This window comes from Callospermophilus lateralis, chromosome 2 (genome assembly GCF_048772815.1).
Source record: "Callospermophilus lateralis isolate mCalLat2 chromosome 2, mCalLat2.hap1, whole genome shotgun sequence".
In the NCBI taxonomy this organism is placed as follows: domain Eukaryota; kingdom Metazoa; phylum Chordata; class Mammalia; order Rodentia; family Sciuridae; genus Callospermophilus; species Callospermophilus lateralis.
The window spans coordinates 18,047,871-18,066,121 of NC_135306.1; the positions used below are offsets into that span (position 1 = coordinate 18,047,871).

General features: G+C 38.0%; 1 pseudogene; it reads right to left on the minus strand.

Moving 5' to 3' along the window:
* Positions 1-964: 964 nt before the first annotated feature.
* Positions 965-18,251, minus strand: part of LOC143385437 (DNA-directed RNA polymerases I, II, and III subunit RPABC4 pseudogene) — a 163,372-nt pseudogene continuing 146,085 nt past the window's right edge.

Genomic DNA, 18,251 nt, shown 5'->3' on the forward strand with positions numbered 1-18,251 from the left:
AGGACAGTTCTATGTTCCACTGGGTCCTATCTCACAAGGCCTCGGAGTATGGCTCTGTAGGCAACAAGAGGACAAGAATGAACATGTTAGTAGCTTTTATTTCTTGAGTGTACCAGACCCTGTTCTAGATGCATTTTATGGCTGATGTTTTATTTAACCCTAACTGCAACCTAGAGAAATGAAGGTTGTATTCATATTACAGACGAGGGTACTGAATACTGATGAGGTATTAAAATGTACCCGATTGTTCCATGAGTAAATGACGGTCCAGAATTTGAATTCAAATCATGATTATAGAGATCAAGCTTTTTATGATATACCAAAGTCCTGCTTATGTTTTCTCAGCTTGATTGATTTATTTATTTTTGTTTTGTTTTTAATTACCTCCTTTACATACATAGCTATATATAAAGGGAAGGAAGTTCAGTTGTGGAGAAAGATCTGCTTTTCTAAAGAAAGTTTTATATCATTCTTATTTTGGGTTATTTTCTAGGAAAGATAATTAATAGATGAAACATCTAATCAATGGCTGTTCTAAGATTATTATTTTGCCATGCCATTAATAAACATAAAAATAATTCAAGCAGGCCACGTTAAAATTACACCCTTAAATTTTCCACTCATAAGAGTAGAGATTACACACAATTTTTTGAAGTTCAATTTGGCAATAGGCATCTAAAGATTTCTGTTATGCATACACTTTAATAAAAAATACATCCAGTCTTCCATTAGATACTTAATCATTATTTTTTAAAAATAAGTCATTTAATTAAACTAAAGAGTCTTTACACTAATTATTGATGCCTAAACACAACTTGGTTTGGAAAATAAAATAAAATAAAATCATATGTATATAGTTGTGTTCATAAGATAAGTGCGCTAAATGAAAAGCTATACAATAATGAGAAATCTTAAAGGGTCAAATCCAAGTGCAAAGGAAGACCCTCTTCTGAATTTCCATGTTTTATTGAGCATCAAAACCCACCAATCTTTTGGTTCTTTTTTTGTACATTATTCAATATGCACAATTCTCTGCATTTGATTGGATCCCTGGATTTTATTTCATTTTTTTTTTTTTTTTTTTGGTGTGACATTCTCCACAGATATATATCACTGGCTGCTGCTTTGGGGGGTGAACGTCTTTCTGCATGTCCACTCCTACTTATACAGCACACAGACTTTTCACTGCATTTCCAAACAGAACTCAGTCATTATTTTTTACTCTTCTGTGTACAGTTATTTTATTTTATTTTATTTTATTTAGCAGTTTGAGATGCAGTAATGAAGAATTCATGGAGCTTCTCCAATTCTCTTGCAAAGAGAGAGTAAACCCTACATTCCTAACATGATGAAAAGCAAAGTGGTCTGCTTACCGATAAGTGAGGGGGAGAGTGATGGGTGGAGAATCATTTTAGAATGAAGTCAAGAAGGGGTCCCATGGAGATTTGGATGGGGAGTGTCCTGGAGGAGGAAAAGCCCCTGCAAACATCATGAGCTGGAGAAAATTGTCTCATTCAGTGCACAGTGAGGTGGCCAGCATGGCTAGGGCGGAGTGTGCCCAGGGCCTGGGAAGAGGAAGCCAGAGACCTAGGTATGGATGATATCTTACAAGATGTTCAAGGCTAACAACAGTGATGGGGTCTAGGAGTAGGCGATTGGCATGATCCGACTTTCCTTTTAAAAATGTTTTCTCATTTACCTTAGTTTCAGGTACCACTTTGTTACAGTAAGGAAGAACTGAAGTTCTTATATAAGGTGTGCACTAAAGTATTCTTAATATGTACTTCATTGTACTTCATTGCACTGGCATAATTAAAATGCTCATGTATTAATTTTTTTTTTCTCATTCCGTTAAGGAAGGAAAAAAAGTCGCAAATGTAGAAGCAAGGAAACTAATTGTGAAGTTATGGGGGAAAGTGGGTGATGTCCCGGGGAGCAGGGTCTAGGGTGATGGATTGAAGAGAGATTAACTTGGGAGATACAGAAAGGGTGAGAGACCAGTAGGGTCTCGGGCTGAGAACGTGTTCAACAGGGCGGAGGAATGAGCCCAGCTAGAGTAGAATCATGGAGGTGGAAATGGGGACCTGCATCGAGATCTGGAAACGCTGTTTTTAAGTGAAGGTAGCCTGGATTGCCAAATGATTGGCCGTGATGATATGGGGTGCTGAGTTAACTTCTTGGTTGCTTTTCAAAAGCAATAATCATGGATCTTCTCAATGATATGTTTACAAGAATGTTTGTGGTTTAAAATAGCAAAATGTGAGGAATAATCTGCACTGCTAAAAATTAGGAACTGGGTGAGCATATCATGAAAAAATCCTGGAATGATACAACCACCAAATTGTCAGGTATCTTATCTGGGTAGTCATCCATTTTCTTCTTCTCCTGCCTCTCATACTCCTCCTCTTTCTCTTCTTATTTTCCTCCTCCTCCTCCTTTTTTTTATCTGAATTTTTTAGACTATATAAAATAAGACTTCTATTATGTAAAATAAAAAAAAAAGTCAAAGTTCTGCTTAAGAAATAAACCTGCTCTTGTTTGACTGCACTTCTGCACAGCAGGGTTCACTGACTTTCCATTTAAAATGTGTCTCAAAAACCCAGTTTCATTGGACATCCTGTGAGACCTCCTGAAATACGTCTTCTAGATTCAGTATGCAGCAATATGAGCCCGAACTGTGGCTAATACTGGGATTCATACATGTTTGGAGGACTGGCCAGGTGCGTGTTTATTTATATGTGTAGTTTTGCACTGGTTGGAGGGGCTGGAATGGGGGAGGCTGGAAAGAAGGTGGGAAGGGGGATGGTGAGAACAACTGGGTGCCTATGACCTGTCTGGCACGGTCCAGAGACTGAGGTGGCAGGGGTTATTTATACAAGGGTGTCTGTGGGGCCCAGACATACAAAGAAGGCATGCTTAGCATCCAGGAAATGAAACATGGCACAGAATGGATGCAAATAAGCCCTTATTCACTCTGGCGAAGAACACAGATAAATTTTGACATTTTGAAGATGATGAAGAATGTAAAATATCTGGAGGTACCAGTTCTGGGAACATTCTGACCAAGTAATATTCTTGGAAGTGCTGAGAGTTCCTCTCCAGTGGATTCATCATGATATAATGAGAAAGAGGAAGAAATAGGGGGAGAAGGAAGAAGGAGGTGGGTACTAGAATCACCTGGGTGAATAGGGCTCATGTGAACATGTGTATATACCTGCAGTCTTCAACCTGTTAAGATTGAAGCTGGGAGTTGGAATCATTTATTGTGCAATGGAAAATATGGGTTCTAATCTTTAAGGTGTCCCTATTTATTTACAAAGGTACAAAGGACAGTTTTTTGTTTATTTGTTTGCATACTGGGTATTAAACTCAAGGACACTTCACCACTGAGCCACACCCCCAGCCCTATTTTGTATTTAGAGATAGGGTCTCACTGAGTTATTAGCACCTTGCTTTTGCTGAGGGTGGTTTTAAACTTTTGATTCTTCTGCCTTAGCCTCCAGAGCTGCCTGGATTACAGGCATGTGCCAACGCAACTGGCACAAAGGACAATTTGACGTGGGGAAATTGAGATTGCTATACAATGAAGAGCCTTAACCCCTATGTATGAGAGGTGGAATGGATACTGGAAGCTATCTAATGCCTCTGTTCAATTCCACAACCACCCAAAGAGATGGTTTCTCAGTCTTCAAATGGCTTCTTTGATGGGAACTACTGCCTCCCTTTCTGGTGTATTGAAGTAGTCAGTCTAATTTCCTCTTCTCTCAGTGATTTTGTCTGGAAAGATGAACAGCACTGTCATGACTGAGAGGAAGAATTGGAATTAAAATTTATCTTATGATCATCAAGCTGTGTGCCTGAGTTTGGTAAAAATGGTGCCTTTATTATACTTGTTATTTAATTTGCTCAGAGGGAGACACTTTAAAAATTAATTTGCTCCCAAAGATGCCTTTTTAAAATTCTTTTTATATTATTCACTCAAAGTTCTCATGGGTGCTCAAGGGCAATGTTGGACATGGCTAGATCTGTTAGTTCTGGCCATGAAAAAGATTCATGAGGGTCAGGGGAAATTCTTACAATTATACAATCTATATAGGCTATAAGGACCCAAGTATACGGGATACATTAAAATTTTAAGCACGTTTCTCTGAATCAGGGACTATGCTAGACTTGTTTCATGTAGCTTCTTGTTTAACCCATACTATGTTCCTTGAGAATAAATTTTATTCTAGTTTTGTTTTTCTGAAACCCAAAAGCAGCAAGGATGCAGCAACATTAGGACCTCGACTTACGTTAATTCCACACTGCTTTCAATAAGCTACCCATAGTTTTTTCAGGCTTTGCAATTCAGAGTTCTTCCAGTTAGTTCTTCTTTTAGTCATTACACTGAGGGCCCTTCCCTTGAGCTTCCTGCTTGCTATTTCTTCATTAACTAAATACACTGTTACCACTCATCTCTTCCTTCAGAGGACATACAGCATGTTGATGGACAATTTCAGCTGTAACTATTTTGGAGATCCCATCTCTGAAATATAACCATCTTTCTCATTCTATTGCATCTATTCTTGGGGCAGTCCTTTCCAATTCTAGAGTTCCTGGGTCCCTTCAATCCCTCCATGCATTCCAGGACACTTGCAGAGTGACCATCACGGTTCTATCTTTCCTTTAGAAATAGCCTGTTTTATTCCCTCCATGGGAGCATGGCCTTGGATCTATTTATTGTTCACTTACAACCTCATTTCTTTCTAGAAGTTCAGTTGAATTGTACAGGCATCCTTATTTGACACAGCTCTGACAGACATGCATATAACAGGATCGCCCAGAGCATTTGTTTACTTCTCCCCATGCAGCTGGTCTCAGATTCTTTCTTGGGAATTTGTTTTTTTCTTCCCCTAACTTGACTCTAAACTCCTTGATCACAATGCTGTGTACACAGAAGTTATGCAATCAATGTGTGTTGGTGGATTTCATGCTTTTGTTACTCAGTTCCCCCTATCCCACTGTCTGTCCTTCCCTCTCCTGGTCACCTGGTTAAATAAGCTCTTGAGAAATACTTACTGAATGAAATAATGAACCAGCACCAACTAAATATAAGGTGCTATTGTAATAATTGGCTTGGTCAGACAGATATTTGGATACCATGCGGAATTCTGTGGCAGCCTTGGAATTCCACTGGATATATGGAGGTCTGGCAGAGTGCAAACTGTGGTTGGATTTGGGCACAAGAGGGTGAGGGTGGGAGTGGGAAAAACTGAGCAGGAGTCATTAAGTCTGGGATGAAATGGAAGGTCTGAGCTGAGAGGAAAGCAGCTGATGGGCAGACTGGCCTGTTAGAATGCAAAAGAAGGTGTGAAAATCAACAACAGCAGTGGTAACAACGACAATAATAAAATAATAGTAGTAGAAGCCTATTAGCCTATGGCTTTATGTTAATTACTTTTTGACTTTCCCAAATTTTCTTTGCAAATATGGACTCTAAAGTACATTTTGAAAAACAATAAATGGCAAAACATTAAATTCTAATTAATGATACTATACTAGAGTAGTTGAGTAAAATGTAGGGATGTCTGTGCTTAAGGAAATGTATCACAAATGAGATGGATTGATAGATGGAGAGAGGTCTGCCAATGTCTACATATGTGATATGTCTCATAAGGTATTAATTATAGAATCTAAGTGTCAAATGTTTGTAGATTCACTGAAAAAATAGATAAATTTTTCTATTTGATTTTTATAACAAAATATTAGAAAAAAAATCCACTGTGGAACAATTGCTTTCATTCCCTTAATTGGAATCACGTTGGATCCTACAGTGATGAGCAAAATGCTAGTTCATTATGTAAAATTTTCCAGGGTGGTAATACAACTCCATATTTATACAGGATTTTATAGTCCACTAAAGTATAAAGTGTGATGATTGAGAGTTGAGACTCTAAGGCAGACTAACTGGTATCTGCTTTTGAGCTATGGAGAAGTCACCTAGTGACTCCTTTCCTGCATTCCTTCATTGGTTAAATCTGCATAATAATTCTCTAGGTTGTGAAGATTAAATCATAGGGTAACTGTGACCTGCTTAAAAAGTGGTAGGAACTAAGAAACTCTACATTAATGCCACCCTATAGTAATAATAACACAAAGTATTTTTACTAAATCTTCCAGTTTGTTCTCTGGAATAGAAATAATCACTTTTGCTTTACAACTAGGGAAAGTGAGGTCCAGGGAGTTGGCTTTTGCCTAAGGTCATGTGGATTAGTCAAAGGTAAGTTAATACTGGATCTAAACTGAAGTCTTTTCTCTTTCAAAATATGCTTCTCTCTGTCCCCCCAATTCTTTGCAAGGTATAAGGCACTTATACCACTTCCAAGGTATAAGGCAATGCTAAGTGCCCAGCAAAGTTTCTGGCACATGGTAGTCACTTAAAAAGTAGTTGAATAATAAAAGTTCATTTAAAGCACTCACTGAGCCTAATACCTGCTAAGCACCACACATTATCTCAAAGAATCCTCATAAAAGCTCTAAGAGTTTAGTTTTACTGCCTTTACTTTCCAGATGAGAGCAGGCTTTAGAAAGGGTATATGGCCCCAGATCCCACAGCTAGCAAGGTTGAGCCACAGATCCATCTGGTTCCAGGGCCCATGCATTTTTAACAACCCTTCAACACTTCCATGAATGCAGAAAAGTCTGCTTCAAAGCTTAGCCGAATGGTAGAAATTAGCAGACATGAGCCATTTTACCCTTAATCCACAGATCTCCCCCTGAGTCCTTCTCATCATAGATGCATTGTATTACTAGCAAATGTGAATGTTTTGATGAATTAGTTAAATGCTCCAATTGCCTGTACATTGCAACATCTTTCCTTCAAAGGCCACGGAATGTAGACTGTACGTTCTTTGTCCAGCTTGTCTGAATGCGTCAACAGCGTCTGGGAGGCACAGAGGTGGACGCTTTCCTAGAAGGGGTGAGGCCTCTGCTCCATGTCCAGCTCCTGTATTTGTAAAATTGCCATGTGCTGTATCACTAGGCCAAGGAATGAAGGGGCCCATGGTCCCAGCCACCTCAGATTATGCAAGCCAAGAAAAATGTGCAAATCGCATGAGAAAAGTAGGCAATCCCCAAACATCTTTATTTGTTCATTTCTGTGCCCTGACGCTTTGATTGCAGTCTTGCACTTGGAGATTTCAAGATAAGTATCAGCAGCTGGACACTGGGTAAATCAGAGGCGCAGACTCTGTGTAAATACTGAAGTTTCGAAAGCATGAACTTATGTCCAACAGCTTGGAGCACAGGACCTGGTGGGAAGGGAGGGGGAGTAATGTGCTGGCCTTGGCACTGACCACCTTCCGAGGAACTCGTGGACATGTCTGTGCATGCCTGAGCTTGCCTGACAAAGCCAAAGGGAGACTTCAGGATCGGCCAGCTCCAGACAGGAGCAGCCTGCTTGCTCAGAACTGAAATGGAACAGTTAGAGGAAGTGAAGGATTACCAAGGAGAAACAAAAGATTGCAAGCTGAAATTTGTTAAGGGATCAGCGGTTGCACTGGGGACTGACCACTGATGACAATAGGTTAAGCTGCCATCCAGAGAGGAGCTCCCACTTGCTAGGTCCTGGCTTGGGCTTTTGGTATCTACTCACATGGATTCTCCCAACAATATTGAAATTGGGATGCTGTTGGATGTAATAAATAGTTTTAAAAGTCTGAAATTGAGTGGTAAAACAACTTTCTCAAATCTGGAGTTAGCAAGTAAGGAATGAAACGGTTTATAACACAAACCTGTCACATTCAAAGGCCAAAATGTACCTTGAACTGCCCACACGATTAATGAACATGGATTTAAACAAAGCATAGATCCAGAATGTAAATCCCCCATTTTTAGCACAGATAATAACCACTGTCCACTGTTTTGGAATTTCCAAATGCATTATATAATCTTTATGTTCTATGCAAAGAAGAGATAAAAATGCCCAAACAAGTTTTGCTGTTAAAACAAAAACAGTTCATATACTAGTTTTAAATTTAAGCTAGCGAACATATCCATGTGTTCCTCTCCTGACAGAGGTGATCAGAGGGGTAATTTTATTTGAGGAGAAAAAGAAGGAGAATCTCCCCCTTTTGTTTAGGGACTCAAGTAATGGATTGGAAAAATCTCTTTGCCTAGGATGGGCTGAGAGAAAAGTTTCGTGATAATATCTGTCTAAGGCATATTAAGAAAGAGAAGAATCTGGGAGGTATGGGCAACACAAGGTTTCACAGCAGCCTGACCCATACAGCTTACAGTAGATTGGTTCAGGTGAACGACAATTTGAATAATGGGTACAACAGAGTAAGGATTACTTCAGCTATGCTAGTGAAGCCCACTGTGTTGTTTAGAAGCCATTGGTTGCAAGTAAGAGACTCTGACTCAAGGCAGTATGAGCAAAATATGTGAGAACTAATGTAAAGCTGGGTGTGGTGGTGTGCACATGCAATCCCAGTATCTCTGGAGGCTGAGGCAGGAGGATCGCAACTTCAAGGCCATCCTCAGCAACTTAGTGAGACCCTGAGCAACTTATTGAGACCCTGTCTCAAAATAAAATATCAAAAAGGGCTGGTAAAGCACCCCTGGGTTCAATCCCTGGTACCAGAAAAAAAAAAACAAAAAAACAAAAAACAAAAACAAATATGCTTGGGTTTCTTTTGAAGAAGCATATACAAGATAGGATTAATATGGGAAGGAAAATCAAGGTGTCTCAGAGTGAGAGCAGGGAAAGAGGATGTGACCCAGGAGATCCCCATGCTGAGGTTCTTTGTAAATCCCAACAGAGAACTTCTGTTGCATTCTAAATGTCACAGGTACCCCAAAGGGGGAAGTGGCATTGTCAGGAAGCAGGAGGATGGCATTATCAGATGAAAGCTGGAGCTGCTGCAATGGATGGAGAAAGGAAGGTGTCCAGGGTGACTGTGGGTCTCCTTGTCCACTGTGATCGAGGACACAGACAGGGCAGGTATGAGGGAGGAGGAAAAGATTCATGATGCAATTAGTTTTGAGCAGATTGCATTTGAGATGTCTGTGGGCCATCAGGAGATATCCATAGACACTTAGATGGATAAGTGTGGAGTTCTGAAGTAACCTGTGGGCTAGAGTTTTACAGATGAGAAACCGCCCGTGCAGAGCCGTAGCAGTGGATCAGGACACATAGGAGATGATAAAATGTGAGGGAAGGGAGAGGAATCCAACATAGAACCCCCAAACACACACATGGAACCCAACACCACCACTATGAGTCAGACATTCAGAAGAAAGGTCCTCCAATTTTATAAGAGTAACTAAGAAAGAGAAAAGGTAACTCAGAGGAGTCCTTGTGCAATGGTAAGTTAGGAACTTGTGAAAATCTGCTCCTTCAAAAAAAAAAAAAAAAACAAAGAGGAAGCTGGAAAAATTGTCAAAATAAACTTTCTTCCAAAACTCTAAACTGTGACATAAAACCTGAGACCCTCTGAAGTGTGTTTACTGAAGAGAAATAGATGAATCTGAGAACAACAGAGAGCTATGTGCGATTTTGGCATGTACTATTCCTTGTTCGTTCTTCTCCATCAGTCGCCATAAAAACAGCCTCACAACCATGGTAGCTGTGGAAACCAACAGCCCTGCAGCCACTGAAGGGGCAGAAAGTATTTGGAGAGCCACTTTCCTAGGGAATTGTCACTACTTGCTCTGCCTCACAACTTCATGGAAGCTCCATTCACAGGGCTTCTCATTTTTTGACCTGACTCAGCTCAGTCAGTGGGAAAAATTATATATCAGGGTGTTTGTCAAAAACCATCAGTGAGCATTATTTAAATAGATGCTGGAGGAGGTAGTGATATCAACTGAACCAACTGGAGTAAATAAGAAGCTGGCCAAAAATCTTCAAAAAATTAATGAATAAAAGCTGGAGAATGAGACCTTCACAAGGGGGCTTTTAAAAATTCCAATATGTTCATGGTCATCAGGAAAGCCCTCGGCATGCTCAGGGATGTGAGCATATATAGGAAAAATTTGAAAAGGTCCTAGTGTCTTACTCTAGCTGATGGTGAGATCTTAACAAGGAGGAACTAAGTGCTCAGGCAGAGTTGCAAACTACCAGAATATTGAGACTGTGCCCTTCTCCCCAAACAGAGCTCCTTGGCAAAGTGTGAGACACTGATTGGTTCAATGGAAATCCTTATCAAATCATTTGCTGAACATGAGGCAAACTGAGCAGAGATCTCAGTGGTCACAAACAACAGAGCACAGACTTGAGAATGGGTTAAGAAAGTCATTGAACAGATGAGCTGCAGTGACATTCACAACATTAGCAAACAACAACCTAAATCCCTGGGGAGGGAGGGATACTATCTCAACTTGCCACACTCCGGTATGGAAAATATTCAGTTTTCAGAAAAAAACAAGCAAACAAAAATCTCATGACACACTAAGAAACAGGAAGTTGTTACCCAAATACCTTCTTGAAAAGTCAATAGGCACCATCTCTGAGGAAGTCCAGATGATAGACTCACTAGATAGAGATTTTAAATCATATTTTATGCTCAAGGAGCAAACGAAAAATCACGTGTAAGTAAAGAAATAAATAATGTTTCACAAACAGCATATCGGCAAAAACACGCAAATTGCTTTTAAAAAGAGCCACATAGAAATTCTGGAAAATACACTAACTAAGGTGAAAAATGCATTAGATAGGCTCAATAGCTGATTTAAGCTAATAGATTAGAGTCTTCAAATTTAAATACAGGTCAATTGAGATCATGCAGTTTGAGAATCAGAGTGATACAGCTGGGAAGAAAAATTAACAGAGAGCATCAAAGACCTGTGGGACACCATGAAGCACACCAACACAGGCAGAATGGTCCAACAAGGAAAAGAGGAAAAAAAAAAGACATAAGGATTGTTTAAGAGGGAAAAATTCTGAAAACTATCAAAAATTTCTTAGATATGAAACCAAATGCTTATGTGAAAATAGAATAAATAAACTGGATGTGATCAAGTTTATAAAGATTTTGCTTTGTATGGCAACATCAGGAAATCAAAAAGAACCTACAGATTGTGAGAAAATATTTACAAATCTATTGTTCAAAAGAGACTTGTATTCAAAAAATATATAAAAAACAGTGTAACAACTCATTTGTACATAGAAATAACAATTAAAAATGGGAAAATCTAAATGGTTATTTCTCTCCAAAAAAAGAGATGAAATGATCAATGACCCCATGAAAGCTCAATATTATCAACTACAAGAAAAATACAAATGAAAATCCCAATAAGATTCCATTTCTATCCACTAGGATGGTTAAGTTCTAAAGGAACAAAAATCAACAAAATTGACAATGATGTAAATGATGGAGAAAATGAGATACTCATATACTGTTGGAGTAAATGTTAAATGGCATACCTGCTTTGGAAACCAGTTTTTAAGTTCTTTGAAATGTTCAGCATAGAATGACCATGTGACTCCAATAATTCTGTTCTTAGGTACAAACTCAAGAACAATGAAAATGTAGTTCCATGCACAAAGTGGTACAGGAATCCTCACAACAACTTTACTTATGTTAGCCAAAAATTGAAAACAATCTAATTGTCCATCAAGAGGTAATTGGGTAATCAAAATGTGATACATCAATACTATGGAATAGTATTCAGCTGTAAATAGGAATGATATGTTGATACATAGTACACCATGACTACATCTTGGAAATATTTTTTTTTTAAGAGAAAGAAACTAGTCATGAAAGACCTCATTTTAGATGACTTCACTTCCATCAAATTTCCGGAATAGCCAAATCCACAGAGACAGAAAATAGATTAGTGGTTGCCAGAGACTAGGCAAAAGGGGAGAACTGGGAGTGACTGCTGTAGGATATAGATTTTCTTTGATGTGATCTAAATGTTCTGGAATTAGATATTGGTTAGCATTGCACAACTTTGTGACTGGACTCCAAACCACTGAGTTGTGCAATTCACAAAGGTAAATTTTAAGGCATGTGAATTATATCTCGGTGGAGCTGTTGCAGAGAAAAAGAGGAAACCAGGAATCATGGGGACAGCAGGCTCATGCACTATGAAAAAGCCCACTGAGATGAGGAGTGAGAAATATTTACTGAATTTAGTAAGAGAGAGGTATTTGATAAACTTAGCTAAAGACTGAGAAGATATGGAACAAATCAAGGTTTATTCATTCAACAACTATTTATGAGTTTCAAATCACATATCGACATGTGCCATTGTGAAGAAGGATGAATGAAGGGAAGAAAGCCAGGTGGCAAAGGGAGGATTGGAATATGAGACATGAGAAATGGGAAAGTGGGAGGGCAGGCAATACTTACAGAAATTTGGCTGAAGGGCAGAAAACAAATCGTTAGTGACTTAAAGTGGACATATATTCAGTTTTGTTTGCAGTTTATCTGGGAGAAACTTCAGTCTTTTAACGTGGGGTCAACTGGTCTCTGTGTGGTGTCAAGGAGAAGGACACATGGGATAAGAGGGGTAAGGCTGGTGATATGCAATAGGGAGGGGGTGATTGACAGGGATAAGTTCTGGAGAAGTTCACTGGAGCACTGATGGAAGAATCATCTTTAGGTAGAAAGGGATGTACCTGAAATTGGAGGAAAAGAAGAAAGATGATTAAGAATACAACTTATCGGGGCTGGGGATGTGGCTCAAGTGGTGGCGTGCTGGCCTGGCATGTGTGCGGCCCCGGGTTTGATTCTCAGCACCACGTACAAACGAAGATGTTGTGTCCGCCGATAACTAAAAAATAAATATTAAAAAAATTCTCTCTCTCTCTCTCTCCCCTCTCTCACTCTCTCTTTAAAAAAAAAAATACAACTTATCTTAAAGACTTCAAGGCAAACACTGAAGAAATGACCCCGTGCTGGATTTTTTTGAAAGGGAAATTTTATCTGTGAATAAGCAATAATTAGTAAAGCTTTCTGATCTAAGAGGAGTTAGTGAAATAGATGTGATGGGTGAAGCTTGAGAATAGTGTGTAGAAGAAATATGAAAAGCTGCTCTGTTTGTTGAGTGCTCAAATAAGATTTGAGATTGAAAGTGGACATATATTCATTTTTTTGTGTGTGTGGCCCCAATCTACTGGTTTGGACAAATTTTTTACTCTTCCTGTTTTCCAAAGCAATGTTCAGATCATAACATCAATAAGGTAAATCAGGGAAACTGTGAATATTTTATAATGAAAATAATCTATAGTTGTCTCCTTTAGTGTAGAAGATACTTTTCAAGTCTCTCAGCAGATATCTGAAATCACAGAGAATATTGAACCCTGGGGATACTCTGGTTTTTCTTATAAATGTCTATGATAAATTTTAATTTATGAATTAGACACAGTAGTTCAACACTTCCAAAAATGTAGCAGCACCTTCTCCATTGGGAGACAGCCTGTCCCGAAATTTGTATATATTTTAGTCCAAATTAGTTCCTGATTCTGTGTCACCATCCCTTATTTCCAATAAGTAGCTTGGTGTCATTCATTTCAAGGGATCACTTACTAAAGATTTGTGGAAGATCTGTTTTGCCATTGATTTTATTGACCTCAGCATACATTGTTTTCCTTTTTAAGACAAGAATGTGTACTTTTTTTTTTTTTTTTGACCTGTGCTATCAGAGATCAAACCCACGCCTTGCCTGTAGAAGAACTTTGGTCTTTTCACTTAAGAGAACCACCTTAGGGCTTTTCTTCGGTGTGTACATATTGCCAGCATCACTCTCTTGCCCTTTGTGTTCAATATTAAGTACAATAGTTTTCCTCTAGCACAAGTCCTGGGATACAGCAGCAGCCAATGTGACAACCAAGTGACTGCTTGGTGGCTAACAGGCAGATAGGGCATGTCACGGGTGTCCCGGAGTCTAGTGGATCTACTGGACTAAAGCACAGTTCACATCCTAGGCATATTGGAGTGAGATAATGCAAGATTTCATCACCCAACTCAGAATGGTGAGCAATTGAAAACTTACAATTTATTTATAGACTTTTCTCCATTTAATAACATTTATTATTTTTCTGATTGTAGAGGAGACTGCTGTATTAAAAGGAGATCTTTATTTTAATTAATTCATCAATCAATTTTTTGAGATGGGGCCTTACAGTGCTGTCCAGGTTATTCTCAAACTCTTGGGGCCCAAGTGATCCTCCTGCTTCAGCTTCCAAAATGTTGGGACCAAAGCTGTGTGCCTCACAGTAAAGGAGTCCTTTAAAGTTGGCATCCAGGATCCAAGCTATGGGTAGGAAATGAACTGGCCATGATTGTTAGAAAGAAATCAAAGGAGTCAAATAAATGGGGATTGTTTTTCCCCTTTCAAGTTCTCTTTTCTATTTATGCCCTCACTATCATCTTTCCATTTCTTTGCCTTCTTTAGGAGATTCTTATTTAAAATTGCTTTTGTTTATGATGCATGAATTCACTATTAACTGGCTGCGTTTGAGTGATGGTAAGACTAGACTGGGATGCTACAGACTTATCTTGCAGTTCCATTTTCACAGAGGTATTCTTATTTGGCCTTTTTGACATACCTGTCCTACAAGCAAATCCACGACCCATACTCCACTCCAGTGTGCCCAGGGCATGGTGAATGAAGTTCCAAGATGCTTAAAGAGACCCTCAGCTATGAAGTACAGGGCTGAAATCCAGGTTTATTTGCTCCACTCTCATCAATTTTATGCAGATAAGTTAATTTTCATATGGCAACACACACTTGAGTCAGTGTTGGAGGGATAATATTAATCATTATAAATCAATTTAAAACCATAATCTACCATATATTTTAAAGATAATTGTAATTCTATCAGTGTAATCCTTTCTTGACTTTCTAAATCATCTTTTAAACATATGCACTCATTACCTTCCACCCTTTCCTAAATATTTTTTTTTTTAATTAAGAACAAATATGAGCTAGGCATTATCCTAAGCATTAAATAAGAAAAAGTTGATACTTTCAAGGGACTTAAAAATCCTACTGGGAATAGAATATATATTTGGATACATGCATATTTGAGCATGTAGCATATGTTATATTGGAAAGAATTAATTGTGTATATTAACTATTTAATTAAGTTTCATGGGATGGCAAAAATTTTTTCTGTAGAAAATTCCTCTGTACATCTGTTCCTTGTTGTAATTTAGAAATCAACAAACTTTTTGTTAGCATTTTACACACTCAATACTTAGATAAAAATTTCTATTAATCTCTGCAAATTTGATGGCAGGAATTGCCATTTGGATGTCCCCAAACTTACTGTCAATGCCTAATACATTCTTACTGATGTTAACTGAAATGCTGAACGAAAATGAATACTAAATCTTAACAAATGCATATCTTTATCAGCTTTTATATATCTATTAAATTTGAGGGTACACACATTGAAATTCTTAACTAGTTAATATCTTTGTGACCTTATTTAGGTTGTGGAATACTGGCATGAGACTCCTCAACTGTTCAATGTAGACAATGCTCTCCTTACCTTGCAGAAGTGTTCTAGGGATCCAAGATGATGAGTGAACATTCTATGAATCTTGGTAAAAATCCAGTAGTTCTAAGAGGTCATAAACGGTGTCATTTACATAGTATAAAATATTATTTCACAACTCATAGCTTGCTATTTATGACCTTTTACAAGCTGTTATTTTATAGGTAAAATAGGAAATACTCAAAGGAGATTTTTAACACACACACACACACACACACACACACACAAATAAACATTCTTTTGAAAAGTCATCAGATCTAATAACCAGCAATATCATTTACCCTATATCTAACTGTAATCAGGATCATCCATGACGTCACACCTGACAGATCTTTATTCTAAGTACAAATAACATTCCATTCTGTATGTACACCACATTTTCTCTATCCATTCACCACTGCAGGCATTCAGGATGATTTCACATCTTGACCATTATGAAAGAGGCTGCAGTGAACATAGGTCTGTGCACTGATTTCATTTCCTTTAGATATTCAGAAATGAGAATGGTGAGTCACAGAGAAATTCTGTTTTAGGTTTTGAGGAAACCCCATACTGTTTTCTACAGTGACTGTACCAGTTTGCATACCTTTGTCTATACATTCTCTCCAACACTGACTTTTCTCTAATTTTTTGATAAGTCATTCTGACAGGTACAAGGTGATATCTCATTATATTTTGATTCTGATTTCCCTGTTGATTAGTGATGTTGATCATCTGTATACCTGATGATTATTTATCTGTCTTCCTTTGAGCACTATTTCTTCCGTTCCTCTGCCCATTTAAAAATCAGGTTTTTTTACTGTTGAGGTGTTTCGAGTTCCTTATGTATTTTGCACATGAACCCTTAGCCAGATGTATGTTTTGTAAGCATTTTCTCCCATTCCATAGGTTGTCTCTCCATTGTGCTGATTGTTTTCTTTGTTTTTAATTTTCTGCAATGCCACTTGTTTATTTTTGCTTTGGGGATGTTATCTGAAAAATCACTGCCTGGACCAATATTAAGATACTTTTCCCTATGTTTTCTTCTGGCCATATTACATTTTGATTTGAATTTGTTACTTGGTGTGAGATAAGGGCCTAATTTCCTTCACCAATGGGCATCCCAGTTTTTCCAACACCATTTATTGGAGAAACTATCCTTTCTCTGTTGTGTGTTCTTGAATCTAAAATAGGCAAACTCATGCAAAGAGTTCCGTCATGGTTACCAGGGACTGGAGGCTGGAGAAAACAGAAATGTTGGCCAAAGAGTGTGAAGTTTCAAAATGAATAAGTTCTGGAAATCTAACATATAGTATTAGAATATTGCTAATTTATCCTGAGATTTGCTATGCAATTAGATTTTAAATGTTCATACTCTACAAACACAAACATAAATAGCTTTGTGAGGTGATGAATATTTAATTAACTTGATAATAGTAGCCATATCATAAAAGATATATATATATATATCTCAAAATATTATGCAGAATGCCTTCAAGATATAAAATTTTGTCAATTGTGCCTCAATAAAGCTGTGAAAAATTTTAAAAAACTGATCACTGCAGGCTATTACTGATTGGTCATTTAAGAAAAAAAATCTTTGAGTGTTGTTATTCAGATGCTACCTTTAATCTTTGAATATATCAACCTCTAAATCAGGGTTTCTCAACTTCCACATTGCTGAAATTGGAACCAGATCGTTCTTTGTTGGAAGATGATAAGAGAATGCCTGTGCATCATAGATATTGAACAGCACTACTGGCCTCTGACATGAATGGCAGAAGTACCTCTCGTTTGTGACAGCATTAAATGCCTCTCAATATGGCCAATGTCCCCAAAGGGTGTGAGTGCACACAATTAATTGCAGATGGGAACGACTGCTTTAAACAATAGGGACTGGAACATTCATGGAGTATTTTACAAAGCTCTTCTAAATGGATTATATATTAAATTCCCACAACTAATAAGGCTTTGAGAAATTAAGTGATTTGTGGAGATCATAAAGCTGGCAATCAGGGAAACCAAGAATCAAATATCCCCTATTCATGCTAATTCCCCTATTCATGTATTATATAATCTTGGCCAGGGCTTGGAAAAACTGTGGTGTTCTAATCAAGAGATCTACTTTATGTTTCTCACAGATTCACAAAGGGACCACTGAAAGAGAAAAATATGTTTGTCCTTCCCTATTATTCCACCTCTGACTCAATCTCTCCTGATTAATAAAATTGTGAGGATCCTACTGGCAGTAATCCATGCTACTATACTGGACAATGGGTGGGAAAAATCACTGTTTTCATTTGGTCTCCCAGTTCTCCCTCTTTTGGACTAACCTACCACCCTTATAAGGGGCTTGCTCTTCTCATCTGCTGTATTACAAGCTCTACTAGGTGGTTTTGTTACTATGTGATTCTGGAGTCTATTTCTAAATTATGCCAAACTAAGAGGTGAGGTAATCTAGTCACCTTTGTTTTCTGGGGACTTTATTAATTTCATCTCTGAAAGTCTCAGGATCTCTCAGTCCAAAGGTAAATTTGTATTCCCTTTTTGATTGAGAGGTGCTCTCAAAAACCTGGGCAAGCCAATAGGTGGAAACGGAGTTCTCAAAAAATTAGAATGATTTATTGATATTAGCTCTGAAGGATAAATCATAGAAAGGGAAATATTTAATTTTTGATAACACATATGAGAGACAGAGGGATAGAGATAGATAGTGACAGAGATGAGTGAACTCTCTAGAACAACCATAAGATGATTCAGGAAGTGGTTAAGTTTGAAC